We start from the raw sequence: 16,445 nt of genomic DNA on the forward strand, positions 1-16,445 counted from the left end.
TGGAATCTAAAAAATTTTTAAAAGGTTTTATTTATTTGAGAGAGAGAGAGAGAGAGAGCACATGAGAGAGAGCACAGGCAGGGGGAGCAGCAGAGGGAGAGGGAGAAGCAGGCTCCCCACTGACCAAGGACCCATGTGGGGCTCCATCCCAGGACGTTGGGATCACAACCTGAGCCGAAGGCAGATGCTTAACTAACTGGGCCACCCAGGCGTCCTGGAATCTAGTTTTTTTCCCCCATTGGTAACTTGAAAAGAGCATAAGTCCTTTAAAAAAAATGGAGCCTCAACTTAGTGATTACATCTTTTTGACTTTCTTATTGTATAGTGGTCTGATCTTTGTGGGGAGGATAGTAACGTGGCACATTAATTTAAGGTCAGTGTTCTAGGAGAAAAATGAGAGAAGAGTAAATGAAAATTTCAAGAGTACTCAGGCAAACCCAGCTGATGGACCCAATTTGCTTCCGAATTTTTTATGTAGCACACCATACTGTTTTCTTTTGGTGCTAATGTATTTCTTTGGGGTTTGTGGACTCCTTTCCCCACCTTTGCCCTCGGAACTTTTAATATTTCTTCGTGTATTCAGACACTGAAGTAACACAAAAGGTTAAAACACACCAGCAATGCCTCAATACCAGACGGGAAGTGTCTTCAGGCTTGTGGGGCAGATTCAATCGCAAGTCATAAATCTTATTTTGCTTTTCATGAGCCTCAGCATCATGAATTCCCCCCAGAGCACTTATATATCAGGATGTTCATTAAAAACCAACAAATAAACAGAACAACAGCAGGAGCCACAACCAAAACCCCCACAACAAAGGGCTTTAATCAAGCTTTGTTCCCTTGTCAAAGAGATGTTGCCTTACTGCTGCCATTCAGAGTGGCTTTCAGAAATACAGTTTGCCACCAAAAGAGGGAAATAAGAATAATCAAAGAACCCGCAAGGAACCCAAATGCTTGCCTTCATCTCCCATCTCTCAGGGGGTGAATCTGAGGGAACTGGGGTCTTTCCAACGGGCATGGAAACTGTCATAGGTAATTTCTGGCCCCGCCCCCATGCCCCAGGGATCCAGGTCTTCCCTTTTGGTACAGCAGGCACATTTTCCTTGATTCAGGTCCAGGCAGACTCTGCTTTGGCTGGGGAGTTGTACTCTGCTGACATTTAAGGCAGGAATTCCCTGGGAAAATAGTCAACAGATTCTTTTGGTGCTGCTGGCAGGGGTCCAAAGGGTTTAGGGTTCCCCTCTCTGGACGAATGGGGAGAAAGAAAGGGAGGGAGGGAAAGAGAAACAGAAGGACTTTATTGAGTGACTGTATTTCATCTGAGGCTTGCACAAAAAAGCAGAAATGTGCCTGGGTGACTGGAACCTTTTCTTACCCCTTATCTCTTACCCCAGCTTTTATGACAGTTCAGAGTTTGGTTGGGCATTTCAAAGGCCACTCAGATACCCTCAGTGGAAAACCAGTTCTCTGGGAAAGCGAAAGACTTTGGGATCTAATGGGTCACACCAAAATATTTTAAAAGATCGATCGTCGAAGTGCAATCTGTAGTAATAATTGTACCAACATTTAAATTAAATTTGAACCTCTGAAGAGGTAAACCAATGTTTGGGTGATAATTACCACCTGTTATCCTACAGGAAGGCTCAGAATCCTCATGTTTTTAGTAGACTAACCAAGATATTCCCAGTTTCAAGGAAAGAGCAAGATGTTTATAATTCGGGGCACAAGGGAGCTGTGAAGGGGGAGTTGACAAAACCAGTAGGCATTAAAAAATACTTTGGAGTAATGCTGGAAACAGAACATTTTCTAAGAAAGGAGCAGAAGTGGTCATAATCTGTGACCACAATATGGTCTGACTTTCAGAGAACGTTCCTTGTTCTCATAAAACTTTTAATAATTCAGACAAAATTTGCTCTTTCTACCTTCCTAAATCATCATAGGTCCTTCCTTAAATCATCATAGGTCCTTCCCATTGACCTCTGTAATTCTTTTTTTTTTTTTTAAACATTCATACAATTGGAAGAAATGTGCATCTGAAGAAAATCGCAGGGCCTCCTCTACGTGTCAAGTTTCATCATGGTTTCCCCTTACCCAACTGTTCTCTCTAGCTCCCCCTTAGTCTGTACGCCTGCTGTAGGGGACAATACTGTGGCCACCTTTTGCCAGCTGCCATCTTTAGGGGACCAACTGAGGTTCTCCTTGCATCTCCAGTCCCTTTTCTTTCTGTCTTTAGTACACAAATCAATACATAAAATGTATTTATTTAACAAATAAAATAATAAAATGTTATTATATTAATATAAGTATTATATTAAAAATAAATAAAAATGTATTTAAATAAAATTTATTTAAAAGATTTTACTTATTTATTTGAGAGAGAGAGAGAGTGTGTGTGTGAGCACGAGAGGTGTGGAGGGGCAGAGGGAGAAACAGACTCCCCGCTGAGCAGAGAGCCTGATGCGGGGCTCTATCCCAGGACCCTGGGATCATGACCTGAGCTGAAGGCAGATGCTTAACCGACTGAGCCACCTAGGTGCCCCCTCTGATTCTTTTTTAAGCACTCCTTGACATTTATCTATTCCTGGAAACGTGCCCCCTGCAAACTTACCCTCTGTGATACTCTACAGTCATGACGAGGTAATGTCTTTGTCTCTCATTCGCTGGTGTTTTGGTGCTAGTTTACTCGTTTTCTCTTTCCAGGTAAAAACTGAAGTTGTGGGTTTTATTTGTCCCATTAAATTCCTTACTCTAATGATGATGATGATAATGGTGCTGATGATGAGGAGGAGGAAGTGACAGCAGTGATTTTGGTGACAGTATGATTGTGCAGGAGAGGGAAAGGAGTAAGTGTTGGTGGTTTGGAAGTATCACTTCTCTGTTTTTGGCTCTGGGCCCCCTGACCTCCCTGAGCTGCTTGTTCATCCCTGAAATGGAATGGAGTGTTATCTCCATCCTGTCTTTTTGTAAAGTTATGGTAAGTCCGGATGCATTACTCACCCCATTTTGGTTTTGGACCACCTCTACCATGGTGTGCCCCTACAATATTTTGGTTCCCCAAATTCCATCACACAATCATGCCCAGCATGCCGGAATAGTGTGTTTATTGTTTAACGCCATCATTAGTCTGGAATCAGGGTGAGAGTAGGGAATACTGTCTTAGTCGTCTCAGTGGCTAGTTAACCTCAGTAATTAATTGCTGTAACCCCAGCACCTAGTGTAGATCCAAGACACATTTTTATAAAACACTGTAGAATACATAAACCAGTGAATGAGGCTCCAATAAGGTCATATTAGTAGATGTGCTTTGCAAACTGAATTAGTAAATGGAAATAGTGAAGGTGCTGATGCTTATGATAAAAAAGTCAAGAAACTTATCCAGACCAAACCTTGAAAAAGTCATGTATTCTTCATCTCACTTCCCATTTACAGAATGAAAGTTTTTAGCACAGGTAATAATTCAGAAATAGTAAGTTGTTAACATATGTGTAGTTCTTTGAAATAAAGATCTACTTAACTGCAAAGTATTAACATTAATGATAAAATTTTATAAACTTCAAATGGACATGGATAACTCCAAGGCCACACTTCAGAGTTTAAGGAAGAAGTAATATCTATTTTTTTTTTTTAAAGACTTAATTATTTAGAGAGGGAGAGAGAGTGCGAGCAGGCAAGCACATGGCTGGTCGGGGGAAGGGAAGAGCCCTAGGTGGGGCTCGATTTCAGGACCCTGAGATCATGGCCCCGAGATCATGACCTGAACCAAAATCAAAAGTCAGATGCCCAACCAACTGAGCCACTCACGTTTCCCAATAAGTACTGTTTTTAAAACCTTTGCTTTATGGATTAATCCAAAATGTCTTGACAAATTTCATTAAAAAAATGAGAAACTGACCCATATGTTATCTCCTCCTCATCTCAATAACTCTTTGGGGATGACAGTGTCTGGTATTTATGACTTTCACATTTCCATGCAGGCCACTGAGTACTGCTAGGAAAAATAACACCAGTGACAATTGATTGTTTTGCAAATCAATAATTTCTCAAGTCCACTTGCTCCTCAACGTCACCCAGCAAGCCCTCTCATTCTCCAGTCATGAAGGAGATGAAAATTATCGGCAAGCAGGGACCTTAGCTGAAATCAAAAATGACTCTGGCTTTTCCTAAGTAGGGGAGACTTTACTGAAAGGATATCAAGACTCAAAGAATTGAAGGGGGGCTGAAGAATCAGCTTGCAAGGGGCCACATCCTAGGCAGCTCCAGAAGCCAAGGCAGGACCTGCATCTTGGCTGCTGGGATGGGTGGCCGTCAAGAATTCTTCTTCTTGCATAACCCCGTCTAGATGAAAAGTCCCAGGAATGAGCACTCAATCTTATGTCATGTGGAGAGGTGGCTTGCTTGGGGAGAGTCACCCAGAGTTATTTGGCCACCGAGGCCACACTCAGTGGGTGAGAGGTGATAAAGATGGCCGCTAACTCTTCTATATAAACTCATGTAGTCCTCACCTTCCGCCATTGCTGACGCCCTCTCTTTCTAGTCATATGGGACTGTGTTAGATTGCAGAGGCTGCCATGACAAACAACACAGACTGGGTGGCTTAGACAACAGAAGGCTAGAAGTCTCTGCATAGAGAACTCATATTTTGTTCTTCAAAATTTAATTTCAGTTTCACTTTCTCTATAAAAACTTCCCTGATCCTCTGTTGTTGTTGTTGTTGTTTTTAAAGATTCTATTTATTTATTTGACAGACAGAGATCACAAGTAGGCAGAGAGGCAGGCAGAGAGAGTGGAAGAGAAGCAGGCTCCCTGCTGAGCAGAGAGCACAATGTGGGGCTCAATCCCAGGACCCTGGGATCATGATCTGAGCCGAAGGCATAAGGTTTAACTCACTGAGACACTAGGCACCCCTGTTCCTCTGATTTTATTTAGATACCATTTCTCTTTTCTTTACAACACCTTCTAAAATAGCTTTGTACACTTCTTGGGGTGCCTGGGTGGCTCAGTCAGTTGAGCATCCAACTCTTGGTTTCAGCTCAGGTTATGATCTCAGGTTCATGGGATTAAGCCCTGAGATGGGCTCTGCTCTTGGCAAGGAGTCTGCTTGCCCTTCTCCCTCCCATTGCTCCTGCTCCTGCTCCCTCTTTCTTTCTATCTCTCTCTCAAATAAATATAAAAATCTTAAAAAAAAATCAAATAGCTTTGTACCTTTCCAATTTTCAAGCATGTAAATCCCAAATTCCCCCCCAAAAGATGTGGGGTGCCTCAGTAAGGAGGTACAAAAATCAAAGGCTTTAAAACTAGTACTTAACGAACACTAGGAATTGTGCATAGGATTTCCAAATACAGTTGCCTTAGTTATAAACACACTGTTTGGTAATTAATGGTTTAATTCTATACCTCTAAAGAAAAAATTCCTTAGGACAAAGATTGTGTGTTAGATTTGTTTTGTTTTGTTTTATTTTTGATTGTGAAATAAACTATATTGGGAGTTTTGTAACTGTTCCAGTTTTGTCTTCTTTTTTTGTTTTGTTTTCATTAATACAAATTTATATTTTATTTATTTATTTATTTTTAAAAAGATTTTATTTATTTATTCGACAGAGAGAGAGAGAGAGATCACAAGTAGGCAGAGAGGCAGGCAGAGGGGGAGGAGGAAGCAAGCTCCCTGCTGAGCAGAGAGCCTGATGCGGGGCTCGATCTCAGGACCCGGAGATCACGACCTGAGCCGAAGGTGGAGGCTTAACCCACTGAGCCACCCAGCCACCCTTATTTTATTTTTTTGTTTCAAATTTTTATTTACGTCCTAGTTAGTTAACATACAGTGTAATATTGGTTTCAGGAGTAGAATTTAGTAATTTGTCACGTACATACAACACCCAGTGCACATCACAACAGGTGCCCTTTTTAATACCCATTATCCATTTAGCTCATCCCCCGCCTGCCTCCCTACAACATCCCTCAGTTTGTTCTCTGTAGTTAAGAGTATCTTATGTGTGTTTTTTTTTTTTATGCAACCCTGGAAAAAGAAGGTGGTCAATACATTTTTGTTGGTTACCTGAATAAATGAATGAATGAGGAGTTTATCAAAGTGGTTTCACATGTTTTTCTGTTTGTTAATGAGATAAACAGTCTTACTTTCCTGGTTTAGATGTGAGTCAATGGAGAGTTTGAGTGATCTGGAAGGTCAGAAACCAATTAGACCAGATTTGTCATATATTAATATATTATATAGGTACATTTCCTATCTACTATGGGACTGTTGGCTGCTTGTGAAGTACATTAATTCTTTCAGGGTACAAGTGTACCTTTTCTTATATTGTCCCACTTATTTGAGAAACTGGAAAGGAAGTTTATGCTTTGATTTTCTTTTGAAAATAGAATAATAGTTTGTAGAGAAATTGGCTAAGTTGGAGTCATTTGATAGTCTTTAACAAACACAATCTTATTCTTGTTAACTGGTTAGATTATCTCATTTTTAAAATTAGTCTTTTAATTTTAATCGGGAGAGATTTAAAAAAATGTGTAGTGAGTCAGTTATGTAGACCTAATGAATGAGTTCTGTCCCTATCTGAGAGTGGTTATACAATAGAACATTATAACAAGGTACAAAGAGTTTATAGATGTGCTCAGTATAGTTCCTAATTTTGTTGGCATATTTTTCTGTGTGCTTTCTAATCACCCAAAGGGACATATGAAAATCACTTTATAAACTTATAAGAGCAATATAATGATTTATTATTATTATAATAATTCCATTTTCAAAATAAGAAATTGTTGTGTGGAATACATGAAAGAACTCTACAGTGTCTTGGTGCTACCAACATTACACCCTTAGATAGCATATTACATACATTACAGATATCACAGGAAAATTTTGCAAACCTCATATCGCCCTTCCCATTCTGCACCACATTTTCAGTAGAGAGAGTGCTGCACTTTGTGGACTGTGGCTCATTGGATATTTAGGGAGGCAAAAAGAGATTACTGGTATCTGAACTTGTGAAAGTTGTTGACCTTGACTACAGCTGAGAGGACCTCAACTTGACCTCAACCCAACATGGGGATATTGCTTCTCAAACACTTCAGAGTATGATGTAATCCTCTGAGCCTTTAGCTGTGGCAAAAGTAGAGCAAGTGCTTCCACAGCTGGGGAGTCTGAACTTCTAAAGGTGGTCACAATTGCACAACCGGGGTCATGAACCAATCTAGACTTTGGGTTCTGAAGATTTCTCTTTCATGATTAGAATTTGTTCACTTCAGACAAGGAAGCTGAGCTTTGATTTTTTTTTTTTTTTTTTTGGCATCAGATTTTCGCTATGCAATGCATTGAGTCAACAGGCCATATTATATCTTTTGAAAGAGAAAAGGAAAACAAATCCATTTGGCCGTTTTACCCAGTCAAGTTGTTTGCTCTCTGAAGCTAAAGTAAAACGACGTGATTGTCAATTGTCCAAATCTTCTAGATTCACATTTCAAAATCAATATTGGAAGTAGAATTAAAAACTATGTATTTATAAAATAAGAATATAAAGAGTGTACTAAACCTATTAATAAGGTATTTTAAGACATTTTGTAGTATCTAGCAATAACTTAGCTTAAATATTCAGTCTGTATTGCCTTACGGCAAAACATTAGTGTTGTTAAAATGGTGGTGGTGGACAGACAGGTATTTGAGATACTGTTCTTCCTATTTCTGTGTGGTTGTAATAGTAGATGGATAAGAGGATAAGAAATTTAATAACTATGGTAAAACCTGCTCGTGGAACCCTCTTGCCCAACTCCTTTGGCAGGGTCAAGAGCATTGGGTTGTCGCTGGTTCGGGAATGTTCTCCCCACCTCTATCCCCATGCTGTTCAGCATTCCCTCTGCATGGTTCTGGCCAGGTGGTTCTCCTTTTCTCCAGAGCTGCTCCCATGGTCCCTCAAATTCCTGACCCCCCTCACTTTCCACGGATGAATGCAACCCCTATATCACAGAGAAAAACAAGACTTCAGATGGGAAATCCTTCAAATTCTTGACACCAAACCCCAAATGTCTTGGCACCTGCCTGATCCTTTCCTCCTTCTTTGTTTTCTATGGGAGAAATTGTTTCCCTTCGTCTTGGGTGATTCTTCCACTCCACTTCTGGCTGCACCCTCTCCTGCCTCTGATACCATTCTTTTCGCAGCTCTTTGGACAAACTTTTTGAGTCACAGGAGCCCTTTGCAATTGACAATTACTGAACACCTCAATGAACTTCTTGTTTTGTGATCAATATGTACATATTGATGCTTAACATATTAGCAACTGAAACAGAGAATTAAAAAAATTATTAATTTACTTAAAAAAATAAACCCAGTATATGCTAATTAAATTGCACTTTTAAAGACAAATATATTTTCCAAAGCAAAAAAAAAATTATGAAAAGAGTAATATTATTTTATACTTTTGCAAATTTCTTTAATGTCTGGTTTAACAGAAGATAGCCATATTTTTGGTTCTGCTTCTGCGTGCAATTGTTGTGTGAAATGACTATTTGGTTGATGTACAGGAAGAGAATCTTGCTTACATGTATATGTAGTTGAAAAAGGGAGGACTGTTTTATCAACTTTTTCAGGTAATTGTGGGCGTTTTTATTTTATATTATACCAAAACTCAACAAGTGTTATTTCTCTAAAGATTAGCTGCAATGTGAATTCTGAATTTTTCATACCCTGTTACTTTAAAAATTCACTAATAATTTTGCACTTTGAATGAATCTTTTACCAAGAAGGCATGATTTTAAACATTATGCCTAGTCTTTTGGAAAATATTGGTAAATTGAATTATTCAGGTCTTCCAAATGTTAGCACATTTTATTTTATAATATAAAAAATGTCATATTCATTAATATCCCTACCAATCACATCAGAAAATTATGAAAAGTGTTGAGAGCTGTTGAACTCACAGTGGCAGACACAAATTTCCCAAAAATTATAATTTTCGCTTGAAAGCGCAAATATTATTGCCAACAAACATTGTCAGTTTTTCATGAAGTGACAGGCTCATTTTGCTCACTTCCAAGACAATGTCCTCCGAATACTCATTCGAATGGCCACAGTTTGTAATCTATTTTTGAAAGTAAAAATGGTATTCCATGACAAAAGTCTAATTCAACTCTCAGCGAGGTCAATCCTGAAGACAACCCTCACAGCCAGTCTGCAGAGAAGTGCTTTCTGTGTACCTCCCATTTTGTCCGATGGATTATTGCAAAGATGTGCGCTCAAGGGTCAATGTTTAATAAAATTGGTAATTTTGTGCTTCAGCAAGAACATTCTTTTTTTTTGTTTTTTGAAGATTTTATTTATTTATTTGACAGACAGAGATCACAAGTAGGCAGAGAGGCAGGCAGAGAGAGAGGAGGAAGCAGGCTCCCCACTGTGCAGAGAGCCCAATGCGGGGCTTGATCCCAGGACCCTGGAATCATGACCTGAGCTGAAGGCAGAGGCTTTAACCCACTGAGTCACCCAGGCGCCCCCAGCAAGAACATTCTTAAGAGGAGCTGGCACTGATTTTACTGTGTGTGATGCTGAAGAAGAGAACCACCACCTTGACTGTTTGGTGTCTTCATTCACACCAAAGTGCCAGCAGTTTTACCCACCATTGTTTTTGCACTGACAATACAAAAGCCACATAGTGAAAGGCAAGTAATACTTCAGTCTTTCTGAAAACAGTTGTGATTGTCCAGGCTCCCTGAAAAGGTCTCAATCTGAGATCTATAGATTGAATTTATTATTCCCCTTTTCTTATCTTAATTCCCTATTCAATATTGTCTCTTTCTTTCTTTCTTTGAGAGGGAGAAAGACAGAGCAAGAGAGAGAGCACATGAGTGGGTAGAGAGGGGCAGAAGAAAGAGAGTTTTTTTTTTTTTTTTTTTGATAGAGATCACAAGTAGACAGAGAGGCAGGCAGAGAGAGAGGAAGGGAAGCGGGCTCCCCGCTGAGCAGAGAGCCCGATGCGGGGATGCAGGGCTCGATCCCAGGACCCTGAGATCATGACCTGAGCCGAAGGCAGAGGCTTTAACCCACTGAGCCACCCAGGCACCCCAAAAGAAAGAGAGTCTTAAGCAGGCTCCATGCCCAGTGTGGAGCCCAATATGGGGCTTGATCTCATGACCCTGATATTATGACCTGTGCAGAAATCAAATGTGGGATGTTTAACCAAATGAGCCACCCAGGTGTCCCCTTTCTCTCTCTCTCTGCCTCCCTCCCTCCCTCCCTTCCTTCCTTTCTTTATATTTATTTACTTACTTGAGAGGGAGAGCGAGATAAAGTGGTGTGGTTGGGAAGGAGAGGGAGAGAGAAACTCAAGCAGATTCCCTGAGCACAGAACCTGATGGGGAGATCATGACACAGAGACCATGCCCTGAGCTGAAACCAAGAGTCTGATGTCTAACCAACTGCACCACCCAGGCACCCCAGGAACCTCTCTTTCTATTAGCTTTTAAACATGCTCATGGATTGTCCTTATTGAAAAAAGAAACATGAAAATAAATTTCTCCTCACCCCCAAGTTACTAGAGAACATCAAATCTATTTTCCCCATTAGAGCCAAATATCCATAAAGAATTATTACCATTTATCGTCTGCTTTTTTCATATTTTATCCTTTGGCACCCATTGCAATCTAGTTTCTGTCCCTATCTCTTCCTGTAAATTGTTGTCTTCAAATTCCCAGGGCCTTCCCTGATGTGTGATGCTAGGGCACATGCTGCAATTCTTCTCTTCCCCGACCCACTGCAGCACCTGACCCACCGACCACTAGTCCTTCTAATATGTGCTGGGCATTGTGCTAAGTGCTTTACACAAGAGCTCATTTAAACTATCTGGCAACCCTAATGATGTATCTATGATTATTAGCCCATCTCACAATTAAGGAATTACCCAAGGTCATACAGCTCACAAGGAGAAGTGCAGAGTCTCAAATGGGGTCTTCATGACCCCAAAGTCAGTGAATCAAGTTTGTTTTCCTACATCTCCAGCAGTTTTCTCTCAATCTTCTTTGTGTGTGAAAAAAAAAATGCTTTTACCATGATATTGCTTTGCTCAAGATTCAGAGTCCCAGGAGAGCTCATGGAACTGGTCACAGTGAAGCTTGTCATGCTGGAGAATGGGAGAACTGTGCTCTTTGTCTAGAAGGTGCCCCTCAACTTGTCCCCAAGGGCACTCTCAAGCCAGACTGGGGAAAGTAGGAATAGGAGTTGGATTCTGGCTGTCTAGAATTGATCGACAGTCACTAGACAGTCACTGCCTAGAATTGATTAAAGAACAGTCAATTCTTCTCTTTCCTCTTCTTCTCATTAACTCCCACTCATATTTCAGAACTCAACTTCCATATGACTCCATAAGGCTTCCAAGAAGCCTTCCTGCCTTCCAAATCTGGATTGGTTGTGTCCCTCAGCACTCTGAGCTTCCCTGCTCATGGCGATTTTTACGGTGCTTTGAAGTGATTGGTTTGTATTTCTTCACTGAACTACCAGTTCCAGGAAAGCGAGACTGTCTGCTTTTTACTTTGCACCCCCAGAATCTAGCACAGGGCCTGGCACAGGGTCATTTGTAAATATTGTTGAATAAACACCACGCTCGGTTTGAAGAACTAATGGGATGCTCTGAAGACTTGTGTATCTGCAAGTGGTTAATGGGGAAAGCTGCTCATAAGAGTGATCTACAGATTTTATCATTATTTCAGATACACAGTGTTTGAAGTTGTTGGTATGGATTAGAAACTATCCGAGAAAGAAGAAAAAAGTGCTGAGGACAGTGTCTTGGGGAATGCAGATAGACGAGTTGGTGAAGAACATTCTACTAGATGTATTAGAGATGTCAAACAGGTGGGACCAATGCCACAAAAAACAAAAAAGGACAGAATTTTATGAAATAGGGATACCCTGGCACACAATGGTTGCAGAATCATTAAGAATAAAGACCCAAGAAATGCTATGTAGTGTTGCAATTACAAAAATCATTTGGTGATCTACAGATTTTATAGATTTGAAAGAACTGTTTCAACTGAATATAAGGAGAAAAATCAGAGACTGGGGAGGAAGTGGACAGTGAAGTGGATGTTGAGGGTGAAGGCAGATGGTGTGGATTAGTGGTCCTATAGGTATGACTTCAGAGTCATCTAAGAAGGTGTAAAAATCACGGTTCTGGATCCTGTTCTCAAATTTCTCTGGTTCAGTAGATCTCAAACAGGTCTTGGACTTCCCTAATTTTAAAAAGCACGGTGGGTGATTCCACCTCTGCTTGGAAATCGTTAGGAGGTATCCATTACTTCATTAGTTTGGTTCTTGCAGGAAGAAGAAGAAAATGGTTAAGTGTTATGGACTCCTTACTATGATCTTAAATATATATATTGTTAATATATTATAAATACAAATTAATATATATAAAGTAATATATTAATATCTAAAAATCAAATGTATTAAGTATCTTAAATTAATATAAATACATTATAAATATATTAATATTTATATTAAACATTAATTTATTAATAGTAATAAATTTTATTATTTATTAAAATTATTAATTATTAGTATTAATAAACACTAAACATTAAATTGATATTAAATATTAAAATAAAATATAAATATATTAAATTTATATTCATATATTTATATATATTTAAGGTCAATTCAGATTTTTACATAGCATCAATGTATGCAACAGTATCACTGGTTTGACATGTTAGATATTTATAATGCATATTAAATTTTGTAAATAATTTCAGAAAAGTCCACTCTATATCCACCTTGCACACCATCAGCTGCTTCCATGATGAGGTAGGGCACACTTTCTGAGAAAGGGGAAGAAGAGGACAGGAAATGCTTTCTATCAAGAGGACATGCCTTACATCAAGAGGGAATGAAAAAAGGGAGGAAAATGAAGATTTGTGTGTACCTCATTGGAAGGGTAAAACAAATAGTCCTTCAGGCTGCACAGATCAAGGAATATTTGATAGAGCATCACAAAAATCGTTACAGAATTCATCACTTTGGAATAAGGGGATTTGGATTTTTCAACTGCAAGACTAGAGTTCTGCCATCCATCGGTACCTGTTACAGAAATCAGAGAGAAACGAAAATGGTAACAGTGCTATCCTCACACCCAGGCAGTGGGGACCTGCTGGGGGCCCCTGCTCTGGAAGGCTCTGCCCCAGCTCTGGGTGCATCGTCCTCCTCTTCATGCACATCAGAGCCCCTCTAGATCACATACCACAACCTTAGCTGAGACTCTGGAGTTTTGTGCTCTCGGGGCTTAGGCCAGCCTCTTCTTCTGCATCCGTCTTCCCACCTGGGCTGCACAGCTGATGTATGCAGACTTTGGGGTAGTCAACAAAGTGCTGTTCTCAGATGTCTTAGACTGGGGTGTCCACAACTGTGCATGAGAGGCCCTGCATGGTGTAGCATGTAGCTGTGACTGGGAAGAGAAGAGGAGAACCTAGTCATGCAAATATGAGGAGTGGGCTTGATTACCCCAGAGTCAGAGAACTGAGCAAAAGGGAGAAGTGATTCTCAGCCAACAGAAGTGTCAGTTCAAAGGCAACAGGTACAGCGAGTCCCATCATTGCACATTATTTGTCAGTTCCTGGTAGGAACAGAATTAGCTGGAGCTGAACAAGTATTAAGAAGAAGATTATTTAAAGCAGGAAACTTGAACAATCACGGACCAGGAGAAGGACTGCAGTGTGCAACTAGTACAGAAGACGAGACTCTATCACCAGAACCAGTTGCCACAGGGTGTGGTACAAAAGAACAGTAAAAGTAGGTGGAAACAAGATGACAAGAAGGAACCTGAATGCGATGAATCCAGAAAAACTTCCTTATGTGCATTTGGTTAAGATCTTCCCCAACTCATTAGAAAGAAGGAAATGGAGGTTTGTGTAGAAACCACCTTGAGTACTGTTGCTTGGGTTTTGATCAGATAACTATAGATGGAACAAGCTCTTTCAGGTATTATGCAAGACACTGGTGTACACATAGATTGTATGAAGATCCTTTTCTTTTTTTTTTAAAGATTTTATTTATTTATTTGACAGATAGAGATCACAAGTAGGGAGAGAGGCAGGCAGAGAGAGAGAGAGAGAGGAGGAAGCAGGCTCCCTGCCAAGCAGAGAGCCTGATGCGGGGCTCGATCCCAGGACTCTGGGATCATGACCTGATCGAAAGGCAGAGGCTTTAACTCACAGAGCCACCCAGGCGCCCCTGAAGATCCATTTCTAAGGAGATCAAGTTGGGGAAGAGATTCCAGATGGAAAAGAATTAAGATAGAGAAGATGGGGAGTTATTCATTTAGGAAGTGTGCTAGGGAGGGCACATGAGATACATAATAAGGTTTTGGTCAGCTAGGGGTATGTTTGAATTTAGCTTGAATTTACAGGGAGATGAGCAAAATTTTTTGGTTCTTACTATATGCCAGTGTCTGTTCTTAAGTCTTTAAATACATCGTCTCTGGCCTAGACAGCAATCATGTGACCGCCACAGGGTTAGTGGGCTGGAGAAGATGGAGGAGCAGAGTGATTCCAGGGGTTGGTGAAGGTTCCAGAAATTTGTGTTCAATTGCGTCAACTTATACTGGGGATGGATGGCATTTCAGTATGAAGAATTTAACTTTAAAGATTTGACAATTCCAGAATGAACACCTGTGATAGAGTATTAAGATTTTCCCTGAAGGTCATTTAAAAGTGCATGTGTTATTTTGGCTGTCTTGGCATATTTTAGATGTGGCCTTATTCGGAAGCAGGGTTATGAAGAAGATGATCACCACAAATCCTCTCCTGTCTTTAAGGATGTGAAATGAGGCTTGATAGTTTTTTTTTCCTGTTTTGTTTTAGGTTTCTACTGACGGAATAAAAAAAGATGATTTAATCTCATTATTTAGAATTCAGAAGAAAAATTCTCAAACAAAATCATTAGGCTCCCTGTACGATGGTTGGGAATTGTGGCTGTCTGTGACAATGCTTCTCCCTTATTAGGTGAAAAAAAATTCAATCCTGATTGGGTTCCTCTTTCATTGGGTAAAGATTTGCAACAGGGCCATATGAGGGAAGCAATTTGCAATCATGTTCAGAAGATCTTAACTGGCATTTGTAAATGACTAACTTGTAGACTTATGGTTAGAGGCATCTGGAAAAAGAGACCCAGATTTTAGCCCACCTGGCTTGTTTGCCTGTGTGTAGGGAGAGGACAATCTTCATTCAGATATCGCGCAAGTCAGTGGGCCATATAGCCAGAATCTTCGGTGAAGCTGATTGTTCATGCATGGCAAAACTCCCTTTCAATGATTGAAATCAATTTTTCCCAATGCCTCAAAGCGGAAACCATTCTGAGGCTTTTGAAAGCAATTTTTCATTTTATCCCTTTGCAAATGGACACATACCTCTGTTTGCTTTGTAACAGGACAGCCCACGTAAAGCTCTTTGCAGCCCTGGCTTGCTCTCTCTGCCTCTTCCGCCCTGGATCCCGCAATCCTCCCTATAGTTGTGAGCTCCAAGCCCCAAGATGGCATTCTTGTAAATAGGGATTGTGCGGCAGAGTGATACAAATGGTGTGGATCTATGTTGTAACTGCAGAGATTTTTTTTTCCCCCAGTACTGGTACTGACTTGATTGTTCTGATTCCTATGTCAGTTTGGTTGCTTGGAAGATTGTAAGATGGAGCAAATGGGTTTTAAAGAATTTTCCTTTTCTACATAGGTGGGTCACCTACTCAAAATCATATTTTCCCATTTAAATCATTTTCTGACTAAAATGTTGTATCTGATCTCTCAAGTGTAAGCAAAATATGTTTTTTCTTTTAGTGATATATAGTAAGTTCACTGCATTTCTGTAAGCAAAATGTGTTTTTTCTTTTAGTGATATATAATAAGTTCACTGCATTTCTGAGAACAAAGCATTCATCACTGATAGCTTCTCCTCATCTCCCCAGCTTCCCTAGCTGAATATTGACTTATAAGAAAAGATTGTGTGTTTGTGTGTGTGTGTGTGTGTGTGTGTGATCGAAATAAGAGGAAAGTCCATTGTGCTGTACGGTGAGTTTCCAAACAACAATGATAGTTTTAAAGTACTTTGGATTCTTAAATTTATTACCACTTACAATTCATATTTTGTGATTTTGACATTAATCCTGGAAATTCAGTCACAGCCTTAAGTTTTTTTTTTTTTCTCATTTTATTTATTTTTTCAGCGTAACAGTATTCGTTCTTTTTGCACAGCCTTAAGTTTGAATTGAAACCACCTCCTGGAGCCTACAAAGGGGTTTAAAAATGCTCAGGAAGTATTTCATGGCCAGCATGAGGTGGATTGGAGAGTTGGTGGGGAAGGGGTAGTTGGGAGGAGATGTCCAGATGGAGTGTCTCCCTGACCAGAATCATGCAGATGATGCCTTTCCCCCTTGTTTTTATAATATTCGGGAGATGTGCGGACAGATCAGTAG

The sequence above is a fragment of the Meles meles genome, chromosome 12 (assembly GCF_922984935.1).
Source record: "Meles meles chromosome 12, mMelMel3.1 paternal haplotype, whole genome shotgun sequence".
In the NCBI taxonomy this organism is placed as follows: domain Eukaryota; kingdom Metazoa; phylum Chordata; class Mammalia; order Carnivora; family Mustelidae; genus Meles; species Meles meles.